This window comes from Rhodamnia argentea, chromosome 9, assembly GCF_020921035.1.
Source record: "Rhodamnia argentea isolate NSW1041297 chromosome 9, ASM2092103v1, whole genome shotgun sequence".
NCBI classification, from domain to species: domain Eukaryota; kingdom Viridiplantae; phylum Streptophyta; class Magnoliopsida; order Myrtales; family Myrtaceae; genus Rhodamnia; species Rhodamnia argentea.
The window spans coordinates 10374573-10400225 of NC_063158.1; the positions used below are offsets into that span (position 1 = coordinate 10374573).

At 42.7% G+C, this 25653-nt stretch overlaps 1 protein-coding gene and 1 pseudogene across 1 annotated transcript in view; one reads left to right on the forward strand and one right to left on the reverse strand.

Annotated features, from left to right (window-relative positions):
* Nucleotides 1-25653, reverse strand: part of LOC125316732 (zinc finger CCCH domain-containing protein 1-like) — an 82694-nt gene that overhangs the window by 14069 nt on the left and 42972 nt on the right. The window lies entirely within an intron of this gene.
* LOC115729304 overlaps nt 17450-25653 on the forward strand; it is a 38741-nt pseudogene continuing 30537 nt past the window's right edge.

Genomic DNA, 25653 nt, shown 5'->3' on the forward strand with positions numbered 1-25653 from the left:
TTTAGTTAGTGTTAGGCGACGTCGTTTAGGGCGAGTAAGGAGCAGACGGCCGGGATTAGGTCTAGGTCGGATCGTAGCCGTCCGTTCATTTAATAGGTGCGGCGTCGTTTTAGGCAAGGGAGGAATCGATGGCTCAGATTAGATCTCAAGTTCAATCGTGGCCGTCCAAGCATTTATCGGATGCGTCGTCGTTTAAGTCACGAGTGAGTGAACGGCCCGGATTTGATTCATAGTTAATCGTGGCCGTTCGTTCCTTTAGTTGATGCGGTGCCGTTTTGAGTAGGAAGACCAATGCGGCGTCGTTTTAATTTGAACGAGTCGACGGCTGAGATTGATTCCAAGATTGATCTCGGTCATCCATTCTTTTTATATATTTTCGAATATTCGGAAATTAATTAGAAAATAAAAAAAATAGGAATAAATAGTAAACGGTGCCGTTTTTGTGTATAGCAAGTCTTGGGCGGTCTGGACCGGGTTGACCGGTTTGACCCGGTCCAGAAATAATAATAAAAAATAATAAAAAATAGATAAAAATTTCCAAAAATCCAAAAAAAATTTGTAAAAACACTTAGAAAATTCATAAAAATTCCCAAAATTTCCCAAAAAATTTCTAAAAATTTCTAGATTGATTCAGGACTCTTATAGTCTGGATAAAAAATTTTGAGACTTCGAGGGTCAAATCACACCGATCCAAAAAATTCCCGACTTTTAGAAAATAAATAAAAATTCAAAAAATTAGAAAAATTCGAAAAATTCAATAAAATCACAGAAAATAGGAAATGGCCTCAATCAACTGGCCCGGTTGTAATTTTGTGATTTTCGGGTCCCGAACCCTCAAAAACGACTATCTACCCTTCCGGGCCTTCTGCCCAAAATTTTTCCTGAACCACCCCGAAACCCAAACTCGATATTTACGTGAGTCAATAGGGCCATGTTAGACTCGTTCACTTGATTGATTGTCCGAATTGATTGTGATTACTTTGATTGCGCACTAAATTTCATGATTGTGACTGTTAGGGTAAAAAATTTCTATCCGCATGATACCTTAGATCGTTAAAGTCTACCTCACCCAAAATTTCATCTGCATGAATTCTTAAGTTAGAGAATCACTCAACATCGGTAACCGAAAGGGCGTCGACTAAAATCTCGGCGTAATCAAGTCCCCTCGAACCCAAATCTACGGTTCTCGTAGAAGCGAACGGTTTCTCCCGACCGTTCGGTAGGGTTTCTCGATCATACCCTCCAATAAATTGATCGGTGGCGACTCCAAAATGCATGTACACTATGTACATGCCACCCGACCACACTAAGGTCGATTTTGATAAAATTTTCTTCACATCGCGATTCGAGTAATGGGTCTTGGGAGAGGCCCGCGATTCTAAAGATCCGCCGTCAACTGGGGTTTACAAAGGATCGGCTCGTTAGCTCTCGTTATCGGACGAAATTTAGGAGGGTCGTGACAGTGGGTCCTCCCCGCACCCATACCAAATCGCGAATGGGGAAGGGAGAATATCCATGTCGACCTTTTAGTGTGGTCGGATGGCGTGTGCAAAACCGTATATGCAAAAGGAGTCGCCACCAGTCTTTCTTGGAAGGTAGACCGATTACCTTACTAAGTGGTTGGGAGAATACTTCTCGGTTCACGGAATTAGAGATTTTCGGAGACTTGGTTACGTCGATGTGCCAACGACACCCTTTCGATATCTAATGTTGATTTCTACTCGACTTGTTTTCATGCAATTATTTTGTGTCATATTTTCTACTACGAAATTTCTGGGAAGAACTTCTTAAATACGTTAAGTAATGGCTTCCTCAAAATGTTTTGAAATAGCTTTATCGAGAAGTTATCGGATGACTTTCTCGAGAAGTAACGAGATAGCTTCTTTGGTAAGTCAAAAGAATTAGTTTCTTCAAGAAGTTTTAAGATCCCTTCCTTACTAAGAAATGATTTAGCTTTCTCTAGAAGCTTCTAAGTGTCTTAAGGAATAAGTCAATAGATATTCCTTTATATTCTGATTATTCCTAATGTGAGAAATTTTAGGATGTCACAGAGATTTATTTAGGGAATTGCATTTTTAGGGAGATTTATTTTTCACAAAAAGTCTCATAATAGCAGGTCTAGATTTTATTTCCAAAATTTCGAGATGGCAATATCCGATACATATGGCTATACATATGCAAATCGACCATAAACAACAGAGAAAGCCTGTAGCTTATAAAGACAAATGTAAAGTCAAAAGCTTATGGTTGGTCTTTTCCTTCACAGTATTCACACATCAAAATGGGAGTCGAAGTCATTTTGGAGAGAAGACCATGTCATATATAAGCAACCATGATACTAGAAATCCTTGTTTTCATCGGATAAACTCTTGTGGTCAAGATTTTGTTGTTTTGTACAACTAAAACTTGCTTTGCATGTCTGAGAATTGCTCATATTGCTTGTAAAGATGGCCAATTATCTCCATCAAATATATGGTAGATGATAAAAAACAATAATACCTACAAAATAGGGAGTAGTCTTTGGAAGCGGACTACTTTCTTAGTTTTGTCCCGAGCAACTTGGGCTTTGCATGAAGCATTGTTCTTGATTATCACTAACAATTTCACCCATTTCGAATGCAATTCCTAGTTTAAAACCTAAAAGGGGGTATTTTAAGACGTACCAAACAAACATGGAGTTCATTATGTAAAAGCGAGCAGTTTTCTGAAACCATGCCTAAGGGTGACGGACAGAGAGACCAGGTTCAATATGTTCTTATCAAATCCACCTGACTCCAACCATAACTCAGACATAAAAGAGAACAATTAGTCAAAAGCTCGTCCTCAAACTCTCACGAAGCCAAATTAGCCAAGGAACCATCTAGGAATGTTGCGAGATGGAGATGGAGATGGTTTTTCCATGATTTTCTTCCCTTTAGGATTATGAGTTCCAGCATCCTGCACAGCAGAGACACTCCCATGACGTGCGTCATGTAGAGACGCCTACTCCTGCGGTTGTGGAATTCTAGGTTCAGGAATTATAGACCTCGGATCTTCACTTCGATTCATACCTCCAATCGGTATTACATTCCCTTCATAGAAATGACCTGATTGAGCATGTGAATTGAGATGAGGAGGTCTTGTAGGGTTCCTGTAAGATAAGTCGGTTAATGCAGGAAATGCATTTCGGTGAACAGAGCCTTGGTGAACTGATCCTGCAGCTGCAACTTTATTTTGTGGAACATAGCCTTGACATAAATCCCTCAGAGTCACGGATCTCACCATTGGCCCCATCTCTTCTTTTGCCTGCAGAACACCAAATAATAACGAGCGCAACTTAAGTCACAGGCAAAAAATTCACATACTATCAAAACCAACAAAGGTGAACCTAATAGTAGAGGTCCACCTGATAGGTTACAAAACTATGTTAACAACTACATTCTTAATTAGCTTATCAGGTTCAACTGTTTTCCAGACCAACAATCTTAACAATTAGTCTTTTCTGATCTACCTAAATATGTAGATAGAACCACACGATTCAGTTTGCTCACTTCCATTGGAGTTTTTCTGTTCTTGGGAACATCTGATGCAAGTAACTTTTCCTCGGCAGGGGGTAGATAATTTTGACGGCATTGGTACGCAGATTCCTCGTTTCTTTTACCTTTTGTCCCTGCATAACGAAGCATCAAACCACGAAAACAATGAGTGAATAATTCTTGCCGAATACAACTCAGAATATTCAACGAACATTCAACTATGTTTGCTACCCTCGGAGATGCGATACATACATAATTTGGTAAAGGTCCAGCAAAAGAAAGTAGCCTCAGGATAGTCTACACACACTCCAACACACATTAACAAAACAATTCCTTTCAACAATAAACAAAAGAACAATCAAGCATCTCATACTGCTTGATATCATCTGGTCTGTAGAATTCAGAGGTCTGGCTTCAGCCTCAGTCCATCGGCCCGAACGAAATAGCTTTTCAAAGTTTGTCGGATCTGTTATGAGAGATTGAGATAGGTTTTCAGCTACCTCTCTTATAGCACTGAGCCTGAAGAACACATTGTTAGCAATCTGCCCTATGAATTGTTGAAGTTTGTTTGTAAAAAAAAAAGCTGTCTTTTCAATCCCACATAGGATAGAAAGAAGAGTGCAAGTCTATTTATTAATTAGAAGGTCACAATAGTCTTTTAGAATAAAGAAATGGGCAAGTGGGCTAGACCCCACGATACCCACGTGCGGGTGCGCGATTATTAGACGCATTTAGCACTTGACACGCTTGTGCGACGCAGACGGAAATAAACCTTAATTATTATTTTTTTATTTTATTTATTTCTATTTCGAAATAAATTCTTTTTATAATTATATTTTATATTATTAATGATGGCTGTTCGGACATGAACAGATTCGTCCGAACAGCGGTTGTCACTTACGAACGGTTGTGTCCGAATGACCGTTATCACTCACGAACGGTCATGTCGGAATTGTAATATTTCGAACATGAATTAGTGTGATGTTTCGGATATGAATAGGTGCATTTGTACATGGGCAATTTGGACACCAAGGGATGTGTTCTATTAGTATTATATAAAGGACAATTCTATTGTTAACTTTTTATTCTTTTGTTTTCCTTCAAAAGAGAGACAACCAATTTTCATTATTTCGTTAAGAGTTTTAGGAGATTTCTTGGAATTGCTATCCAAGTATTCTCACGATGACTTTGTTGTATCTTGAAGGAAATTTGCCGTAAACCTATAGCAACTTCGTGGGGCAAATTGATTCTAAAAGAGAGTGATTACACGCCTCAAAGTTCGACTATATTGTTACTCCATTCCATTATATTTTCCAACATGAACTAATCAAGGTTGATACTCTAACATTAGTTGTGGATTAGGTTGTGTTGAAAAATGACTTTCACTATACTTAGGTAGTCATAATGTATTGCTAGATATCGCTTATGACTTATGGACCAAAAGGATTTTGAGCACACTACTAATGTTTAGTGAATCTACGTGGTCGCACATAATAGTGAACTGAGTTCATATTTTCTCTACGCCTTGATCTACTTAAAGAGGTAGATTTTAATTTATTCTCCTATTCTAAATATCAGCGCGATCGTGCATATTATGAGATAACGATTAAACGCACGATTGGAGATAGATGGTTTGGCGAGTCCGAATTGCACGGCCCCGCTTCTTTTGTTACGCGTAAATATTGAGGCTATATATAGCTAATTATTAAGAAAAGAAAAAAAAAACCCTTTAGATAGTGAAAACCCTAGAGACGCCTCATAGTATTAAGAAAGTCTTATTCCGAAGGAGAAAAATACAGAGAATCGTTCTTTGCTCTTAGATCTTTGAGAGAGTCTCAAAGATCAAAGGCAATCAAGCAAGAGGAGCTCCAAGATCTGTAAGCTAGCACTTGGATTGTTAGAGATTTTAGTTCGTGTGTGTGGATACCGTTAGAGGCGCAACACTTGGGGCGCTAATTTAGACACAACCGATTGTCAATTTATCTTCAATCCGCAAAATGTACGTTTTGAACTCCTATTGATTTCAATATACACATGGATCCTGTTTAGGGTTTTGGTTTATGAATATATTCCGTTGCGTTTTAACAATCCCGAAACCCCTTCACACACATCCTCGGTTAGAAAGGAAGAAGATTAGCCAGATTTTTACCATGATAAACATAATTGGCAAGAATCAACAAGAAGTGATGATCGCCAGTCTATAATAGACGGAACTGGATCGATTGAACTTCAATGCATTGTCAAATACCAAGAACACGTCATGCCGACGGGAACCAAAATAAGCAAGTGAGCAAATATTTCTGATAGTAAGTAGCTTTTCCATTGCAAACAAAATAACTAATGACTACATATGTTCAACATGCTACCTGGACCAGGGCTTTTTATTTTGTAAGGTATGCCTTGAGAATGGATGAAACTCTACTGGACAACAAAAGATTAGACCCATTCACTTATATCCGTGTACGTATACAAAGCTATACTCGGTTTGGAGCGATGCATTGGACTCATTCGCTTATCCGTGTATGTATACAAAGCTATTTTCAGTTTGAAGCAATTCATATGCATTGCTTCAAGAAAGAGGCACACAAATCAATGCGGACAAGGTCTTTTGGTAATATCATAATAATTTTCAGTATGTCCGATTTCGGAGTGAGCAAAATATTTTGGAGTGCTTGATGAGACATTTTTTAGCGTCCTGAATCATGTGATAGGCGTTTGGAATGAAGCACCAAAGTTTGGAGGCTAGAGTAGGTTCCAAACAAGAAGCTGATTTTAGCATTTCTGATGTTGCTTAACGAACCAAGAATTGTTGATCGATCATTCTTGGAAGTTTAAGTTGCATAGGGCTTGGACTTAGCATTTGATGGTGCTGTTGACACCTAAAACAATCCAAGAAAGCTCGTGACAAGCACGTGAGGGGGCGATAATCAGCTACGGGAAGGAACACTGAAGTAAGGTACGTGCCGATCAAAAAGGGTGTCACGTGTCAAGGTAAATTCTGGCGCCACTTCCTTCTAGAACAAGAAAAGTGCACGGAGGAGGGCCACGATCGAAGCAGTTGCTAAAAGATTGGTGGTAATATCCCCCATGAGGTAAAAAGAAAAGGCGCGAAGACTAGGAAACCGTCATCCACGTGGCTTATGGAAAAGGGTAAAGCGTGGGGCCGAAGGAAGAAATTACTCGGCAGTTATAAAAAAATCTGCCTATAAATACCCCGTAGTAGCAACACACACGTACACACAACAACACACACACAAAAACACTTATCTTTTCAACTAGCACTTAGCCTTTAGTCTAGCCTAGCCATAGCTTTCCAAATTCCCGTCTTCGATTCAATTCCAGCGAGTTTCATATCCAGAGTCGGGTGTCGTCAATTCAATTCCGACGTGCGCTCACTAGGTTTAGTACCGTCGATTCAATTCCGGTGTTGTACCCTTCATTCACCCCGTCCAATACCGTCGATTCAATTCCGGTATTGTGTCCTATAATTCCCCGTCCGATTCTGTTGATTAAATTCCAGCATTGTGTCCTACATCATTACCCAATCCTGTCGATTTAATTCCAAAATCGTGTCGAAGTTTGCTATCCAGCATTGTGTCCTACATCATTACCCAATCCTGTCGATTTAATTCCAAAATCATGTCGAAGTTTGCTACATACTTCTACTATTGCACATATTGGGTTGTCGAAGTTGAAAGTCCGTAACACGCTTTTTGTGTTAATAAAGACATATACTATATTTGACACTCTCTGTCCAAAATCGACCCGTAACCCCTTTTCGGAAAACGAATGGATTAAGTTCGATAAAAGATTCTAGCGTTAGCAATCTCCTTTGGGCTATAGTCATTTTGGGCCCATAACCCATAACCAAGAAAGCCCAGTCGAAGGATTTCGACGCGCAACAATCTTTTTTGGCACGCCCGGTGGGACTCATTGGTGTCGGTTCGAGAGAAGTGCTATGCCACGCACACGAGGACGTAACAACTTAGATGGTGGTGGAGACGAACCCCTAGAAGAAATGCAACGAATAGAGTTATCTACGGCCCATCAAGAGGACGTCGAGGTCTCTCGACGTAACGTCGAGGAGCCGATGAGAAATCCGGAAATGACGCCAGTCATGTTAACATCGATAAGGCGCACCATCGAAGAAGTCCAGAATGAGTTTGTTGATCACATGGTTCAGCGAATGACCGAGGTTGTCGGGCCATTAATCATCAACACATATCACGAATGTCTTGCAGGACAGCATGGAATTACGATCAATCCTCCTCATGCCCAAAGGGAGAATGGCTTTGTACCAGCAGCAAACGGCGTGCTACCAGTAACAACACCGCCAAACGCAGGGCCCGTTGGACAAAATACTCAACCTTTAGCACCTGCGCGGATCCCGCAACGAGGGGAGGCGTTGCCGACCAACGAACCTGGACCCCCTCTAAATGCAGACACATGTATGTTCCCTAGACATCCTATTCGACAAGATATGCCAATAGACACGTGTATGTTTTCGGGACACCCTGTTCGACAGGACGAGAATGTTGCTCGTCGGGAGGTTGCTGCCCAAGATAACCCCGTCCTTGTTAACGAACAACCGGTACCCTTGATCATCGAAAACTAGGGGGCAATGGCAGGCCAGGGGGCGGGACCAATTTTCCCGGGTTAGGGGCCCAGGATAGTTTGGACATCGGGCCATACGACTTGGGTATCACGAGATGAATCAAGCTCCACAACCACCAGGTCCCGAGCCTATGTTTCAGCCTATCGTGCAACCCGTGTATCATGCGCCACAACCTGGATATCAAATGCCATATCCACTGCAGTACCATCAGCCAAGATTCGACCCGGCACCCGTATACATTGACCCAATGGTAGGATACCGAGCTAATGTCTATCGAAAATCATACCCGGATTGGATGGATACGATCCCGTATCCGAGAGGATTTAAAATACATGAGTTCACACTTTTTATTGGTGAGGATGATCAGTCCACGTATGAATATATCAATCGTTTTTAGCACTATGTGGAGATGCTACACATGCGGATCACTGGAAGTTAAGGCTCTTTCCATTATTCTTGTCGAAGACAGCCTTTACATGGTATACCGTGCTACCACCCAATTCGGTGCCGACTTGGGGGCAGATGGAACGTTTGTTTCATGGCCGGTTTCAAAGAGCGGTGTCGAACTTGTTAGTAGCAGATTTGTCGACAATGAAGCAAATGACAAATGAGACTGTCGATCGGTTTATTGCAAGGTTCAAACGGGCTAGGAACAAGTGCTTAGTTCCTTTACCCGAAAAAACGTTCGCAGAATTCGCCTTCAACGGGTTGAAATTTGAAATACGAGATAGGATGGTCGGGCATCCATACGCAGATCTGTTCGAATTGTCTACGATGGCAGCAAAGCATGAGAGTCTGCTCAAGGAAAAAGACAAGAGGCATACCCGGAGGGGAGATGTAAGTTTTATCGAGCCACCCGATTTCGACGAAGAATTAACGGATCCCGTCGAAGTGGCCGTCGCCCAGTTAACCATCGATAAGCCATATACTTGCCAAGCACTAAAGCCAGCAAGGATGAAAGAAAAGTAAACTATAATGGCTAAAGCAAAAGAGACAGTGTACTATTCATTAGATGTGAGTCGGCAAGGAAGAAATTTTCGACATATTGTTAGTCAACGGACGGATCGAGCTAACATAAGGACGAAGTTACCATCCAAAGAGGAATTATCGTGGAAGAAGTCCGCAAATGGCATCATTCGTGGAGCCATAACACCTCGGATTGTTTGGTCCTCAAAAAGAACATTCGGGAAGCCATTCGACAAGGGAAGATCAAATTCGCTGAGGATAAAGAGAAGTCCTCGATGGATGTGGACACCGACCCTTTTCTAGTAATGACTGGAATGGTTTCTTTAAAGCAGTTAAATGAAGGGCATAAGTCTCCAAATTTATGCGCTCATTGTAAACGAATATTGGAAAACATGAGTACACCCACCCAAGGGAGGGTACCAAAGGAGTAATCGAACCGGTCGGAGAGACAAGACACCTCCTCGGATCGAAAGTACCAAGCCTCGGAGAAGTCTCAAGCATCAAGGAGCTTATAGGACATTCAAGCAGAGATATGATGAAGGGGACCCCACAATTGGTACTTTAGGTGAGCCAAGTGGCAAGTTCGATTATTACGTGAGCTATGGACCACCACCTACATATCGTCAAGAAGGAAGCCCTTATGGATGGGGGAGAAGAGTTCGACAGAAATTTTCGACGAAGCCCCTATGAGCCACATCGTCGACGAACTCTTAAGATACTAAGCAACCCCGTAGAGGGATCGTGGTACGAGGTAACGAAGGACCGAGAGAAGGAAAGAATCCTGACCCGAACTCGGAAAAGAAGGGTGCAAAGGAGGAATATGGTTCGTATACTACAGCAACAAGAGATCCCGGCCAGCTGTGAGGTAATACCAACAGCCCCGAACCACACCAAGCCCCGGAGGGCAAGAAATCTAGTTTGGCGGCGACGACCGGAGGAAACACTGTCGGCTCAAGAAAAAGAGGACAAGGGTACAAAGCCACGTAAATCATCTGCATCCGAATCCCGATTTAAAACCCCCGTTAGCGGGTCAGTATCCCCTCTAAGCTCTTATATGGTACAAGTTAAATTGCCACATGAGTTTCGACTTGAGTCGACCTCGCCTAACGGCGACAACGAAGAAACAACACAAGAGAAGGAAGGGGCTCAATTTTGCTTCAACGATGAAGAAACCATGGAATTCGGAAAACCCATGGAAGATGTCTCAAATCATTTGAGGTCGCTCAACATAAATGCCAAGATCAACGGGCGACCCGTAATGAAAGTGCTGGTCGATGAGGGATTAACACTAAATCTCATTCCATACCGCTTCTTCAAGAAAATAGGAAGGAATGATGACGAGATAATCCCATCGAATATACGATTATTCGATTTCACTAGCGAGATTATTGAAGTAAAGGGAGTATATGTCGTTGACCTGACCGTCGGATCTAAAACGTCGAGGACGTCCTTCTTCGTCATGGACGCCGACGGGTCTTATAACTTGCTTTTGGGACGAGATTAGATACATGGAAACCAATGTGTCCCATCAACACTTCATCAAATGCTGGCATTCTGGAATGGGGACAAAGTGAAATATGTAAAGGTGAATCCTCGGACTTGTGTTACTTGGACCAAGATATCCGGTTGGGACAAAGTGATGCCAGATGATTACTTTCGTGTATCTAAGCCGCCTGAAGCGGACTCAAGGGATATTGCATTCTGCCGTTTCGAAAAGGGAAGCACCGAGTGGATCCCAAGAAAGGAACCGGTGGAACCAATCGACCAGTTTTCTGATGGAAATTCGGTCATTTGCGCAAAATCTCGCTAAGAGGTGTGCGGCCTACTGGGTCGAGCAAAATGATCAAGCTAGCTAACTTGCAGATGACATTCTAGATTTTGAAGAATCCCCAATTAAGGAAGACGACAAAATAATCCAAGCTTAAGACCCTTTGGAAGAAGTTAATCTCGGAGATGAGACCCGTCCTCAACCTACTTATGTTAGCCAATTGCTCGATCAGCGATACAAGGTTCAAATGGTAAACCTGTTGAGGAAATATAAGGATTGTTTTGCCTGTAATTACCATGAGATGCCCGGCCTTTCGAGAAGCATAGTTGAGCATCGATTGCTAATTAAGAGGGGATTTCGACCACACCAACAGTCTGCTAGAAGATTCGCTCCCGAAGTGATCCTTAAAATTAAGGAGGAAATTGAACACTTCCTTTCGGCCGGATTCATAAGATCAGCAATGTATGTCGAATGGCTTTCCAATATCGTGCCCGTTAAGAAGAAGAATGGTAAACTCCGAGTATGCGTTGATTTTCGCGACCTCAATATGGCCACCCCAAAAGATGAGTACCATATGCCCATGGCCGACATGTTGATCGATTCGGCCTCCAACAATGAAATGATGTCCCTCATGGACGGACATTCCGGGTATAATCGGATATTTATAGCAGCAGAGGACGTTCACAAGACAGCTTTCGGATGCCCCGAGGTCATTGGCACGTTCGAATGGGTCATCATACCTTTCGGATTGAAGAACGCCGGTGCTACATATCAAAGAGCAATGAATTACATTTTCCACGACATGATTGGGGAGTTCATAGAGGTCTACATTGATGACGTCATCGTCAAGACAGACCAAGTAAGCCATTTGGACGACCTAGAGCAAGCTTTTGAGAGAATGCGCAAATTTAAGTTAAAGATGAATCTTTTGAAATGTGCTTTCGGGATAAGAGCTGGCAATTTCCTAGGTTTTCTGGTCCATCGAAGAGGTATAGAAATAGACATGAATAAAGCTAAGGCTATTTTAGAATTGCCATCCCCCGGTAATAAAAAATAGCTGCAAATGCTAATCAGGAAGTTAAATTTCTTGCGGCGTTTTATAGCTAACTAGTCGGGGAAAATCGAAGTTTTCTCCCCGTTGCTCAAATTGAAGAACGAACAAGAATTTGTTTGGGAGGAAAAGCATCAAGTGGCTTTCGACAAGTTAAAAGAGTATCTCATCAAGCCACCAGTTTTGATGCCACCGAAAGCCGGACGGCGATTGAAGTTGTATTTGTCGGCCGCCGATACAACGATAGGGAGTATGTTGGCTCAAGAAAACGATGAAGGTAAAGAACATGCCGTGTACTACCTAAGTAGGATGCTCAACGATGCCAAGACAAGATACACGTCGATCGAAAAAACTATGCTTATCACCGTACCACGCCCGTACGAAATTACGACATTATATGTTGCCGACTATGGTACGTGTAATTTGCAAGACAGACGTGATTAAGTACATGCTGTTCAAGCCAATCATTAGAGGCCAGATTGCAAAATGGGCGTTTACTCTAATAGAAATCGATTTGATTTATGTGCCGCTCAAAGCAGTAAAAGGGCAGGCAATATATGATTTCATTACTGAATACCCGTCAGGTTTAAAAGTCGAGGATGATGAAAATTATCTTGGTATTGCACCTTGGACATTATATTTCGACGGGTTAGTAGCATCCGGGTCAGCAGGTGCGGGAATCATGGTTATATCACCCTTTCGACAAAAAACAAAGCTCATATTCAGGCTTGACTTTGAATGCTCGAATAACCAAGCCGAATATGAAGCCTTAATCGTGGGATTGAATGTTTTAATTGATATGGGGGTCAGGTCAATTAGAGTAAAGGGCGATTCCCAGCTGGTGATCAAACAACTAAATAGTGAGTATCAATGTTTGAATGAAAACATTATTAGACATCACCATCTGGCGAAAGAATTGTTGTTGAAGTTCGCCGAGCACGAGCTAATCCATGTCAAGAGAAGCGAAAATTCAGAGGCCAACGAATTGGCTCAAATGGCATCGGGATATCGTATATCGAAGGAGCTGGCGGATCATATCATTACCCAAGTAAGGACTTTACCGTCGATAGATGCTCGGGTAATGATGATTGAGAATGGGAAAGCTGAAAGACAAACCAACGGCCAACAAGATTAGAGGACCCCTTTGGTAAACTACTTGAAAAACCCGGGTTCCGGGCAAGAAGGGATATCAAGAGAAAAGCCCTAAAATATCCGTTGATTGACAACGAGTTGTACCGAAAGACAATCGATGGATTGCTTCTTAAGTACTTGGGGCGGGAGGAATCGATGCTAGCCATGACGGAAGTCCATGAATGGATCTCAGGGGCACATCAGATTGGATTGAAAACGAAGTGGTTACTAAGGCGATATGGATATTTTTGGCCAACAATCACTCAAAACCGTATTGACTATGCGAAAGGATGTCAATCATGCCAAAGACATGGACCAATCCAGCAAGTGTCGGCCGCACTAATGAACCCAATTATTAAATCGTAGCCTTTTCGGGGATGGGCGATGGATATAATAGGGAAAATTTATTCTCCCTCGTCGAAGAAGCATAGTTTTATTTTGGTGGCCACAGATTACTTCACAAAGTGGGTCGAAACGGCGTCATACGAAAGTGTGACACAAAAAACAGTAAGGGAGTTTATCGAGGAGCGAATTATTCATCGATTTGGTATCCCAGAGACTATCACTCTTGACCAAGGGACAGTCTTTATAGGGCAATAAATACTGGATTTTACTAAGTCTAGGGGTATCAAGATGATTCATTCGACGCCCTATTATGCCCAAGCTAATGGCCAAGCGGAAGCTTCTAATAAAATAATCATTGGATTGATTAAAAAGCATTTGGAGGACAACCCAAGGGAATGGGACTCACTGCTTTCGACGGTGTTATGGATTATCGAACGTCCAAAAGATCAAGCACTGGGGTTACTCCTTATATGCTAACGTATGGATAAGAAGCTGTGCTACCCCTAGAAATTACCGTGCAATCATTAAGGGTGAAGCTCCAAGATGGCATGGCTAAAGAACAGTACGATGAGATGATGTACGCAAACATTGATGAGTTGGGAGAAAATCGAGCCACGGCATTGGAAAAGTTAATGGCTCAGAAACGAAGGGTTGCCAAAGCTTACAACAAACATGTGAGAGCTAAGCGTTTCGACGTGAGAGATTTGGTATGGAAGACTATTTTACCTATGAACCTCGACAGCGAGAAGTTTGGCAAGTGGTCATCAAAGTGGGAAGGACCATACTTGATAACGGATGTTCTCCCGTAAAACGCATATCGAATGATGGAAATCGATGGAAGAGAACTATAACGATCAATAAATGAGAAATATTTAAAAAGGTTCTACCCATCGATATGGGAGATACGAGGAGAATCGGGAGGCAAGGAGTAAGAAAACTTAGTTTCATTCGTCAAAACCTTCGTACATTCCTCTTTTCCCTCTTTCTCTCTCTCTCTTTCTTTCTCTCTCTCTTTCCCTCTCTTTCTCCATCTCTCTCTCTCTTCCTATCCCGCTCGTCTCACCGAGCCTTCACCGGAAGTGCTCCTTGAAACGGACGATAAAGCCCTGCAGCCGGTCCTCCAGCTTGATATTCTCTTCCCTCGCATGGTGGTAGGCTTCGGCCGGCTCCTCCATCGCCGCCTCCAACTTGTCCTTTTTGCTCTCCGGCCGCTGAAGGTGCTCTTTCGGAGCCCGCATAAAAGCGCCGGTGGAATTCAGCATGGTCTTGGGACCCTCCGAAGGGGCCTCAATGGAGGCCAAGGACCGGGTCTCGCAAGCTTCAGCTAGTTCGTATTCCCGCTACTCGGAATCCTTCGGAGGCCTTCGCAGGTGTCGCTGGTTGGCAGTCAAGCGATCGGAAACAATGTTTCGAAGTTGGAGGACGCTAGCATGAGAGGCATGGAGGGCCTCCCGGACGTTGCAGAGCTCCTTGTACACCACCTTGCCATTCTCGATTTCTTTGATTTTGCACCGGACTTCATGCTCGGTGAAATCGTGCTGGGACATGGTCGTCAAATTTCGGCGAAACTTCTCCAGCCCATAGTCGAAGAGCGTAATGAACTCTTCATAGTCCGATTGGATGGGTGGTCGGAGGGGAGATTTTGGGGTGCAGAGTAGTTGAGCAGGGCGTTCGGTTTCTCGAGAGCCCGGGGTTTCACCACCAGCATGGTGTAGGTGTAACTCGGAAGGGAGATGATCTCCCTCCAAATAGCCGAAAACTCACGGCTAAAGCGCGCGGGGGGAGACGAGGCCGAAGAGGAAGACGCACGCTCCATGATGACTTTGAGAGGTTTTACTCTAAGGATGAAAGGCAAAGGGTTTGGATGGGGACCTACTCCGGGCAAGTGATCCTATTTATAGATAAAGGCCAATGAACAGTTCATCCCACGATGTTAAGTATCCACCCATGACCTTTCGATGATCGAGGCAGTAAAGTTAGTGGGCGGTTACCGAGACGAAGAGGTATATCACGGTTGGTGAAGAGTATAAGTAACCATAATGACGCGAGTGGCGGATTTCCCGCTAGTTATTGTCCACATCGAACCGTCGTGGCGATTCGAATTCAAGCAGAAAATCGGAGATGACGTTCATCATTAAATGTCGCAAGGAGAAAATGTGACCTCGAGAAAATCATGTCATGATGAACTTTGGGAATTTGACACTAAGACTAAAAGTTCAATGATGGATTAAGATGACAAAGACAGATGGCATTAATATGGGACTAGTAACAGCGGACTACAACACGTGCTACTCAAGACTCAAGACAAAGCTATGAAGCTGCATTTCATTGTTGCAGTTGGCATCAACAATTGCTTCCTTTTGATACTTAGCCTGCATCATATCAAGGTGCAGTAATTCGCAAATCTCCTCTTGCTGTTTGACTACCTTCAATTGTGCGGATAGGACTTGCAGGGTGGTACAACCGTCATTTTCCAGGGTATCAAGAACACTACACCGATAAGCTAGCTCATTATCAGTAAGGAGAGAATCCGCTTCCAATTTATCGATGATTGCCAGTTCATGCTGCCTCATTTTGAAAGACTTTAAAGTCGAGCTAAATGTGACGAAGAGTTCATTAATGGCAAATTCAAGAGCACGACATTGGATCGGATAAGGTAAATGGGCTAGGAAAGTACGAAGAGCTTTGATCACATCCTCAACGGATGTTCTATTACATATATCAGCATATCCTTCCCTTAGTAACTCATGCAGGCGTAGCCATTTGGCGCGAAGAAATGGGTAATCATAGTGAAGAGCATTTGATGGGCCAGGTGAGGCGCTCGCCATGTTCATAGGAACAACCCATGATTTATTTGGTAGGTCATCCGTACGGTCGTCGGAAGCCGGTGAGTCATCTATGGGAGAAGTTAGATTAGTACTAGCACCAAGCAAGAATGCAAAAGAAGGACTTACCTTCATTGATTGGTTGCTCAAGTACAATTCTCGGAGTAATAAAAGGAGCGGGTCTTCTTAGAGGGTGCAACAAACCCAAAGGGGTTCGATGGACTTTCGGAAGAACGTCCCTTGCACGGGCCGGAAACAAAGAGGAGCGGTAGGAAAGCCACCACTTGTCGAAAAATAAGGAACTACAAGGATGGCCAGAGAGGCTGATGAACACAAAGCGCTTAAGAACAGCGTATGCAACTTCGATATGGTCCACCATGTCGGTTACATTCCCTTTGCAACCCGAAAAAGGAAAATTCATGGAATACACCACCGGCATGGGAACGCCCTAAGTAAGCCCAAATTGGCAAGCACAATAATGATGATTATAAATTTCAAATCCTGATGAGAATTCGCCACCGCCAGACAAATTAATGGCTAAGTCAGTTGGGACTAACACGCTCATCCCGAATAGATGAGAGTCGGGGCTTGCGCTAGAGGAGCTATAGACATCATCATCGACAGCAAAGCTGAAAAAATCAAAACCGATGAGAGACAACGGTTCAATGAGGAAGTCATCGAAAGGGTTAATGTTATTATGAGCACAACGAAGGATCCGATTAAATGTCGTGGGTGCACTATTTCCTTTAATCTTCGATGGCTCGGTTGTCGAAGTAAGCGCTTTATCAAGAAACATATGAGGGAAGTACGCTCGGAGCCAATAATGCGGGATCCATAAGGGACCGGAAAAAGGAGCAGGATGTTTATTCATCGGCGAAGATTGAGCATTCGACAACCTCGATACAATGCAGCCAGGGAACATCCGGCCTAGTCCAATATCAACACCACATGCCAGTTCATATGTCATATCAAGGAATTCTCAAGAAATTCGACATGTGGGGAGACAAAAGACATATTTGCAGAGCCAACACGTAAGGAAGGCTGTATGTTCCCCCGGAAGAATGGGCCCTGAAGATTTAGCATGGCAATCCATGAATTCGCCGTAGTATGGGGTCGAGGCAGCATGACATGTCGGGTAGAAATTGGTCATTTGAAGGTCGAGTGTCACTATCGATAAATGGAGAAAGACCGGGACAGAACCAAATATCAAGAAGGGTAGGGGTCATTGGACCAATGGGTAAAAAGAAACAATTCGACGATGGTGACCAAAAGCAACACAAGAAGCTACCAATGAGGCCATACTCGGAGGGATCAATGGATATACCGCAAAATGATAACAGGACATCTATCCCGGCTTGTGCCAGACGGTAGTTGCCTCCCCTTCCAATCGTTTGTACCAGTTGTAAAATTGGTGGTCGAAGGATGGATATGAAGAAAATCTATGATTATTCGACAACCAAGCAGAGGAACAAATGATAGATTGCTCAAAGGGTAAGATTTCCTCGGAACAGCTGGGAAAGCAATTAATCGATGAAGAAGGAGGCGGCAAACTTGTGGGATGCGGACCCAAAATAATGTGACCATTTCTGGACTGATGATCCATGAAAGATAGAGAGAGTTCTTTCTTGGCTTCATTATGGGAAAAAGCGTCGTAACGCGATAAGTAGGAAGCTACGTGAGTACTCATATGGACTTTGTGACAAGGTTCACGTGGGTTGGCACGGGGGCAATCATTATTTATAAGGGATTTTGGAGTAACCAACTCGGGATGATGATGGTAGTTATTCAAACGTGGGCAATTACATAGATCGTGGGCGAGTATGGTGCGAAAAATAAAGAAGGAAATGGGTGAAATTTCATTAAGGATTATCGGGATACAAAGCTATCTTGATCTCCTCAAGCAAATCACGTAGTAAATGTTCAAACTTCCTAGTTTTATCCATGTACATGTTTCTAGTGTGACGCCGATCTATTTCTCGCCGCACTACTCGAGCGCAATGGACTCGTTTCTTCTCCTCCAAGGAGGTTACGGATGTCTTGGGTTGATCTTCTATGGAAGATCGACGAGAGAGTACGATCGATCGTCGACTTCGAGTCTCCTCCAGTTCCCTCTCTATTGCCGGCCCTGTTGCTCTAGAGCAGCTTCTTTCTAGTCCAAGGCGATAAGCTCGTCAATGGCGGATTGAAGGGATTGCTCACTTTGAGTCACAAGTTGTCCCGCTTCTTAGGTCTCAAAGCTAGGAGAGAAGAGCTGATCGGGAAAGTTCGACAGAGAAAGCATCTTGTCCCAATACCGTCGAAAATGCACAAAGGGAGTAGAAAAGTGTTCCAAGAATGCTTTCAAAGAGCGAACTAAACCCGCAGGGAGCTTCTCGCTGACTTCCTCTTTGACCGACCACTCCATCACGGACTTGATACTTTGAATATTCGATGGGTTGTCGATGAAGGAGGCCACCTCGGAATGAACAAGGTCCAAGGAGCAAGACAAAGCATAATTCCCAACTTGCTGAAAGTCTTTGAGTCGGAGGAGCCGCTTGGTTGAGGCATACTCGGATGATCTAAAGATCGAGAAAACCCAGCAAGATGGGTTTGAACGTCTTCGACGGGCGATATAAGGAGAGAAGCAGCAGGAATATCCTAGATAACATCCGCGGATGAAGGATCTTCAGCTATTGTGGGATCTTCAACCATCGAAGGAGCTTCGACCATTGAAGCCGGGACAATGGCAAGGGCTAGCGAAGAAGACTCCCTTTGAGGCTCTATAAGCGACGAAGCCGCGATTGAAATGGTAGGGTCAGACGAACTTCCAACAATGGCAATATGGCCGGGCCTCCCAACAGGTGGATCAAGACTCCCCAAAGGATCTTCAGGACAAACAATCTGAGGAGCTTCGACATACTAAGGAACCTTCGGAGATTCCATCGGAGATTTGCTCTTCTTTGCTCCCATCTTTCGCTTTGTTTAAGAGAAGTAAGCGTTTTCTCATCAGCTTCGTCATCCGAGTCGTCGCCTAACGGTGAAGGTAAAGTAAAGTAACCCCGGGTCGGTAATACCGAGAGAATTAGGAAGAAAGAGACTTACCGGAAATAGTCGTTGAATGTTTGCGACCACTAATTGAAAGGGTTCTGGTTGCACCCTTCTTCCCGATTTTCTTCGAGGCGTGATCGAAGAGCTATATCCGGCTATCCTTGAGTATGGACGAGATAGCATCTTCAAAAGGGCTCTCGAAGGCGAAGGACGTCCACCGGGTCGTAAACTCGGAAGTCACGCTAGGACTAGAACGTAGTGCTGATGGGATGTTCCCGAAAATGCCGATACATCACGTTCGTGATCTCGGCACAGATGAGCGAACGGTCCATCGACCTTGATGTTATAGACCTTCTTATCCATAGATGGGAAATCCGTAAGATAAGGTATGGGCATAGGCCTTGCCTGTCGAAGGCCGAACCGCCTAGTGTAGTAATGAGGAGAATATGGTTCAAAACCGGGATAGAATCTCCCTTTAAGACAAAGTCGGATTGGGAGATCTCGAGGGAATAGGAGAAAGGTCCAAAAGTCACGATGATTGAACCGTTTCAAGGTTCGAGAATTGAAGCAGGAGTTAAATTCACTCGAGCGGTAAGGGAAGAAATCTATTCGATCAGCCTCGCGAGATAGAAGCTGTCGAAGGAAGAAGCGGAAAGGCTGAACATCACCGGGGGCCTTTGATGGGGTAGCTTGGAGCAGTCGTATACCAAACTTTAAAGGGACCCTATTGGGATCAAAGGAAGGAATGCTCTCGAACAAGAAAGGAAGATAGAATGCAACCTAGGCTTGAAGAATCCGGAGCGGACCCGACAAGACGTTGTCTTCCTCGAATTTGACATTAATCGAGCGGCATAGGAAACACTTCTATACAAAGATGCCAAGGCAAGAGGACCAAGAGCGACAAGATTTCCTTTCGCTAGAAGTGAGGCAAGGTCAAAGTAATCCTTGGACACTTTAAGGGTCGGGCTAAAGAATAGATACTTCGACAGCCTAAAAGAGAAGGAAAGCCGTCTCGCTCCTCATGGGTAATAGCCCCGGATGTTCTACAATGAGTATCGATAAACTTCCCATAGGTAAGAGTATCATCGGAGATGGGGCAGTCCTTGGTTTTCCCCCGGGTTTTTGACAGAAGTCCCATAAGGGAGAGACCAGCTATGGCAAAAGTATCTAGAAGGGTTACGGACATGAGACCCCATGGAAAGAAAAAGAAATTGATAGAGGAAGACCGGAAACTTATAATAGACCCCAAGAAAGCTCTTATTCAAATCGTGGGACAGCATGCTAGCCTCAATCCCCGTCCTTATCTCAGGCTGTTTCCCAAAAGGCGACTATTGGGGTATCATCTTGGAGCCTTTGAAACCAAGCGTAAGCCTTGTCATCAAACAGCGGAAAACTCCTAAATCGCCGAGCCGGCATGGACCAAATATCCTTTAGTGGAGAGGCTTAAATAGGAAGTTGTTCATCCGCCCGCATTGGGAAACAAGATTGAAGAGACGCTGGAACATGGTGATGATCGTGGAATACCGGGTCCAAGAATGAGACCGGAATACTCTCGTTGAGTGTTCAATAGCTTGAAGAAACAAGTGGTCGAGCATCATTACTATTGATGATCTCATCGAAGCGGGCAATGAACTGGTGGGGAAGGAACTCGGGGATTTCGGTCGCCATGAGGAGTTGGAATGCTCAAAAAGAGTTTAGGGTTTAGAGAGAACCTTGGACACGGAAAGATGACGAGTGAAAGCTTTTTCAAGATCCTTAAAAGCAAGACGAAAAAGGGCCGATACACGATGCAGTCGAAAGGAGTGCGTTTCGGGAAAAGGGATTAAGGGAAAAGCGTAATCATCATTTTTACAGTTGGGGACCATCAAATCGGAGGAAAATATTTTAAAAGAGGTAAATCGTCGATTTACATCTTTTAAAGGGGGCATGTGTTGACACCTAAAACAATCCAAGAAAGCTTGTGACAAGCACGTGAGGGGGCGATAATCAGCTACGGGAAGGAACACTGAAGCAAGGTACGTGCCGATCAAAAAGGGTGCCACGTGTCGGGGTAAATTCTGGTGCCACTTCCTTCCGGAACAAGAAAAGCGCGCGGAAGAGGGCCACGATCGAAGTAGTTGCTAAAAAATTGGCAATAATCCCCACGAGGTAAAAAGAAAAGGCACGAAGACTAGGAAACCGTCATCCACGTGGCTTATGGAAAAGGGTAAAGCGTGGGGCCGAAGGAAGAAACCGCTCGGCAGTTATCAAAGAGTCTGCCTATAAATACCCCGTAGTAGCAACACACACGTACACACAACAACACACGCCCAAAAACACTTATCTTTTCAACTAGCTCTTAGCCTTTAGTCTAGCCTAGCCATAGCTTTCCAGATTCCCGTCGTCGATTCAATTCCGACGAGTTTCATATCCAGAGTTAGGTGTCGTCGATTCAATTTCGACGTCTACTCACTAGGTTCAGATGCGTCGATTCAATTCCGGTGTTGTACCCTTCATTCACCCCGTCCAATACCGTTGATTCAATTCCGGTATTGTGTCCTATAATTCCCCGTCCAGTGCTGGTGATTAAATTCCAGCATTGTGTCCTACATCATTACCCGATCTTGTCGATTTAATTTCAGAATCGTGTCGAAGTTTGCTACATACTTCTACTATTGCACATATTGGGTTGTCGAAGTTGTTGAAAGTCCGTAACACGTCTTTTGTGTTAATAAAGACATATCTTGCCTTTGACACTCTCTGTCCAAAATCGACCCAGAACCCCTTTTCGGAAAACGAACGGATTAAGTTTGATAAAAGATTCTAGCGTTAGCAATCTCCTTTGGGCTATAGTCATTTTGGGCCCGGAACCCATAATCAAAAAGCCCGGTCGAAGGATTTCGACGCACAATGTGCTGATAAGTTTTCCCAGAGTATGAAAGGGAAAAAGAAGCCGATATCTTGGAAAAAGGCTAGGATCTATATTCAGTTGAATTTAGGAGGATTTTCTCGACCAACCTCAAAGTCTTCCGATGCATTGTACTTGCCTCTGCTAAGCTTCATCCCTATCATACCAAAATCCATTGGATCTTTGATGGCATCTTGATAGCTTTAACCTTTCAAGACGAATATATATATAGGTGACAATCAATGATGAGCAGTACCGAATGCAATATATGAAAAATTCACTGAAGTATAAACCTGTGTAGGGTCTACTGTTCTGCGAATATTTTCTTCGAGTCTCTACTGCATTATTGTCATTATCACCATCGTGAAGATGGTGACAACCATAAGAACTGTTAATAGGAATAAACATAAGTTTTGATGAAGAACTCGACCTTTAAAACACAAATTAAACTTGTTTCTCATAAATATCTATACAAGAGATGAGTCTTCAATGCCTAGATTACGAATTTGTTGACAAAGGCATACCTTTGCAATGTATTAAGCAACAATTCGAGCTTGCTTTGATCCGGTAGTGGGGTTCTGGGATCCATTGGAGTTGCTTCATGATATACAAAGTTTGAGTCAATCTCAGAAATTTTTTCAGTACCATAGATTTAAAAGATCAAAGTAATGAATTAGGAAGAAGGCTTACTAGTATTAATGCGTCACTCTATACTTCTAAATGCGTCACTGAGCTGGATTTGATGTCGAATGAGAGTTAAGCCAATAGGCTATCATTCCGCAGGTAAATATTGAAAACATTGTCATATGATAAATGTTATTCCATAACTTATGCACCAAGGAATCTCCAACAGATAAATAACATAGTGGTCGAACAACTTTTCTATACGTCCTCCAAGGAAATGGCTATATATACTTGAGTCGCTTTCTCACAAGAAATCCAATCAAAGCCATCAATATTTATCATTTTTAATTTTTCACATTCCCGATTCCAGTGCAGGACAGAGACAAACTTGCATCTAGAACCAGGCTAAGAAGATGGGATTGAGCAATAATGGCAGAACCTCAAAACCTTTCTCTTTACATGAACTAACGACCAACTGATCATTTCACCTTTTTCTTAATACATAATTGTCATCAAGAGATGATACATGAAACCCTAGGAAATGAATGATCAGAACACTAACTAAAGCCTCAATCTCGCTTATAATCAGTAGTAGGCAACCTTTCTCTTAGTATTTGAATTCTACTATTCACAAAGCACCAGCAATAAGATATAAATGGTGTCAACCAATGTACTAGCGCTAGTTGAATAAGAAGGACCATAAAAAAAACCTCCTTGTCTTCTTTTATGTGCATTGCATGATCTCCCAAGGCAGTTCAAAGCATAAGGAGACTGATTCATGACAACATTCACAAAACTAGCATATAACCGAATAAAAAGTGCGTTGTATCTCCTGATAATGTAGGTCAGAATTCAAGGATGCAAATTATACAAAATATGCGAGTGAGCGCGTAAAGTATACTAGAAAATAATTAGAGTACCAGTTTCTTCACTTGTGCTTTAACCACATGAGCTTGTCGATCCACTGGATCAGATATCAAATCTTGTAACATTCTGGTCTTGACCTTTTTCCTTCCTCCGTTGTGATGGGATTCTTCATCTGGGAAGTCTAAGGTCATCTTGCCTTTCTTCTGGCTTCTCGGCTGTGCATTCCTCCTACATTCCTCACTAGACATGATTGATTGATTGATCCCTCTGTTCGTTCAAATTTGTTTGGACTAACAACAACCGGATCAACAAAGAGTAAAGAATCAACTTCTACTAAACCCAAAAAATCACAAGAGCCATATAGACAATCAATATGTGAACCTAAATAAGTATTAAGTATACTGTTTTTTTGTCGCTGATAGGTGAAGTAATTGCACTGTGATAAAGGCTACAATAACATTGTAAAGAATGCCATGAATCTGACTCTTGAAGCAACATAAAAAGGCCAAATCATAAGAAAATATGTTTTCTAAATACCCAAAGTTTCGATGTACTTTACCGTCGAATTCCATAAACAACGGGAAAAGTACACTAGAAGTGCTATAACTTTTGTACGGCGTTCACTTGAGTGTCATAACTTTCAAAACGTTCACTTAAGTGCCATAACTTTTAAAAATCGTTCACTTGAGTGTCATGTTGACGTGGCAGCCGGAAAAGCCGACGTGGCAGTCGGAAAAGTTACGTAGACGCCGGAAAGTTAACGTGGCATGTCGAAAAAGTTCTTGTAGCACTTAAGTGAACAATTTTGCTCCGACGTAGCACTCAAGTGAACGATTTTTGAAAGTTATGGCACCTAAGTGAACGTTTTGAAAGTTATGGCACTCAAGTGAACGCCCGTACACAAGTTATGGCACTTCTAGTGTACTTTTCCCCATAAATAGCAATGAGATAACAAAAAGAAAATAATTGAATGACAACTTGCTGATAGAAAACCTTAGCATAAGCACTATTTTATTGTAGACGACTGATTTTCACCATTAATTAGGGCTTGGAGTTGTATAAGAGAAAAACAAATGCCATTCAACAGAAAAATTTGGAATTAAGTCATAAATGAGCTGGTTTCAAAACTATGGATTCGAAATTAAAGAACAATTTCCATTGCAAGATATTTGTCCAAAATTGTATTTTTCCGATTAAAAGCTTTTCAAGGTGTTTTGAAATAATATTTCCCCTATTAGTTCTCCTCCAAACCATTTAGGCAGGGCAAGAAATGAAATTGGGCTATGAAATTACACAATTGGTAACTCAAGAGATTGGAGATGCAATTTACATATCAAAGGGTGAGCATTCCTCAATGGGAAAATAAACGAAAAATAAATCAGCTTCCAAACACCTTTGGATCCTTGGATTAGGTTTTCTTTACTTATCAAAGCATGAAAGATCGAAATTTGATATGCTTGAAAGGTATGTACCAAGAGGAAATCTAGTAATCACACAAGAGTATCTCAGAATTGAAATCATGACAAATCAGTCATAGATCAATGCGATTTAGACATGCATGGCTATAGTTGGGATCAAAAACCATTAAAAATATAGTACATTACCGAATACACCTAAGTACGTGAACATAGAGATGCAATAACACTCTAGTCGGAATGATGCACTCCTCACTTCTCTGCAACAAGCGACTCCGGTAAGCCCAGTCTGCAGTCCTTACTTCTCTATTAAAAAAAAAATCATCCTGTTAACATCTTTGGATCCATGAATTAGGTTTTCTTTACTTATCAAAGCACAAAAGATTGAAAATTGACGTGCTTGAAAGATATATACCCAGAAAAAATCTAGCAATCACACAAGACAAATCTCAAAGACGAAATCATAGACAAACCAGTGATAGATCTATGAGTTTTAGGCATGAATGGCTTTGATCAGGATAAAAAAATATCAGGTAGAGTACATTGCCATATACACCTCTGTAAGCGAACATAGAGGGGGCGATAACTCTCTCGTGCAATCTTATGGAAACTCCTCG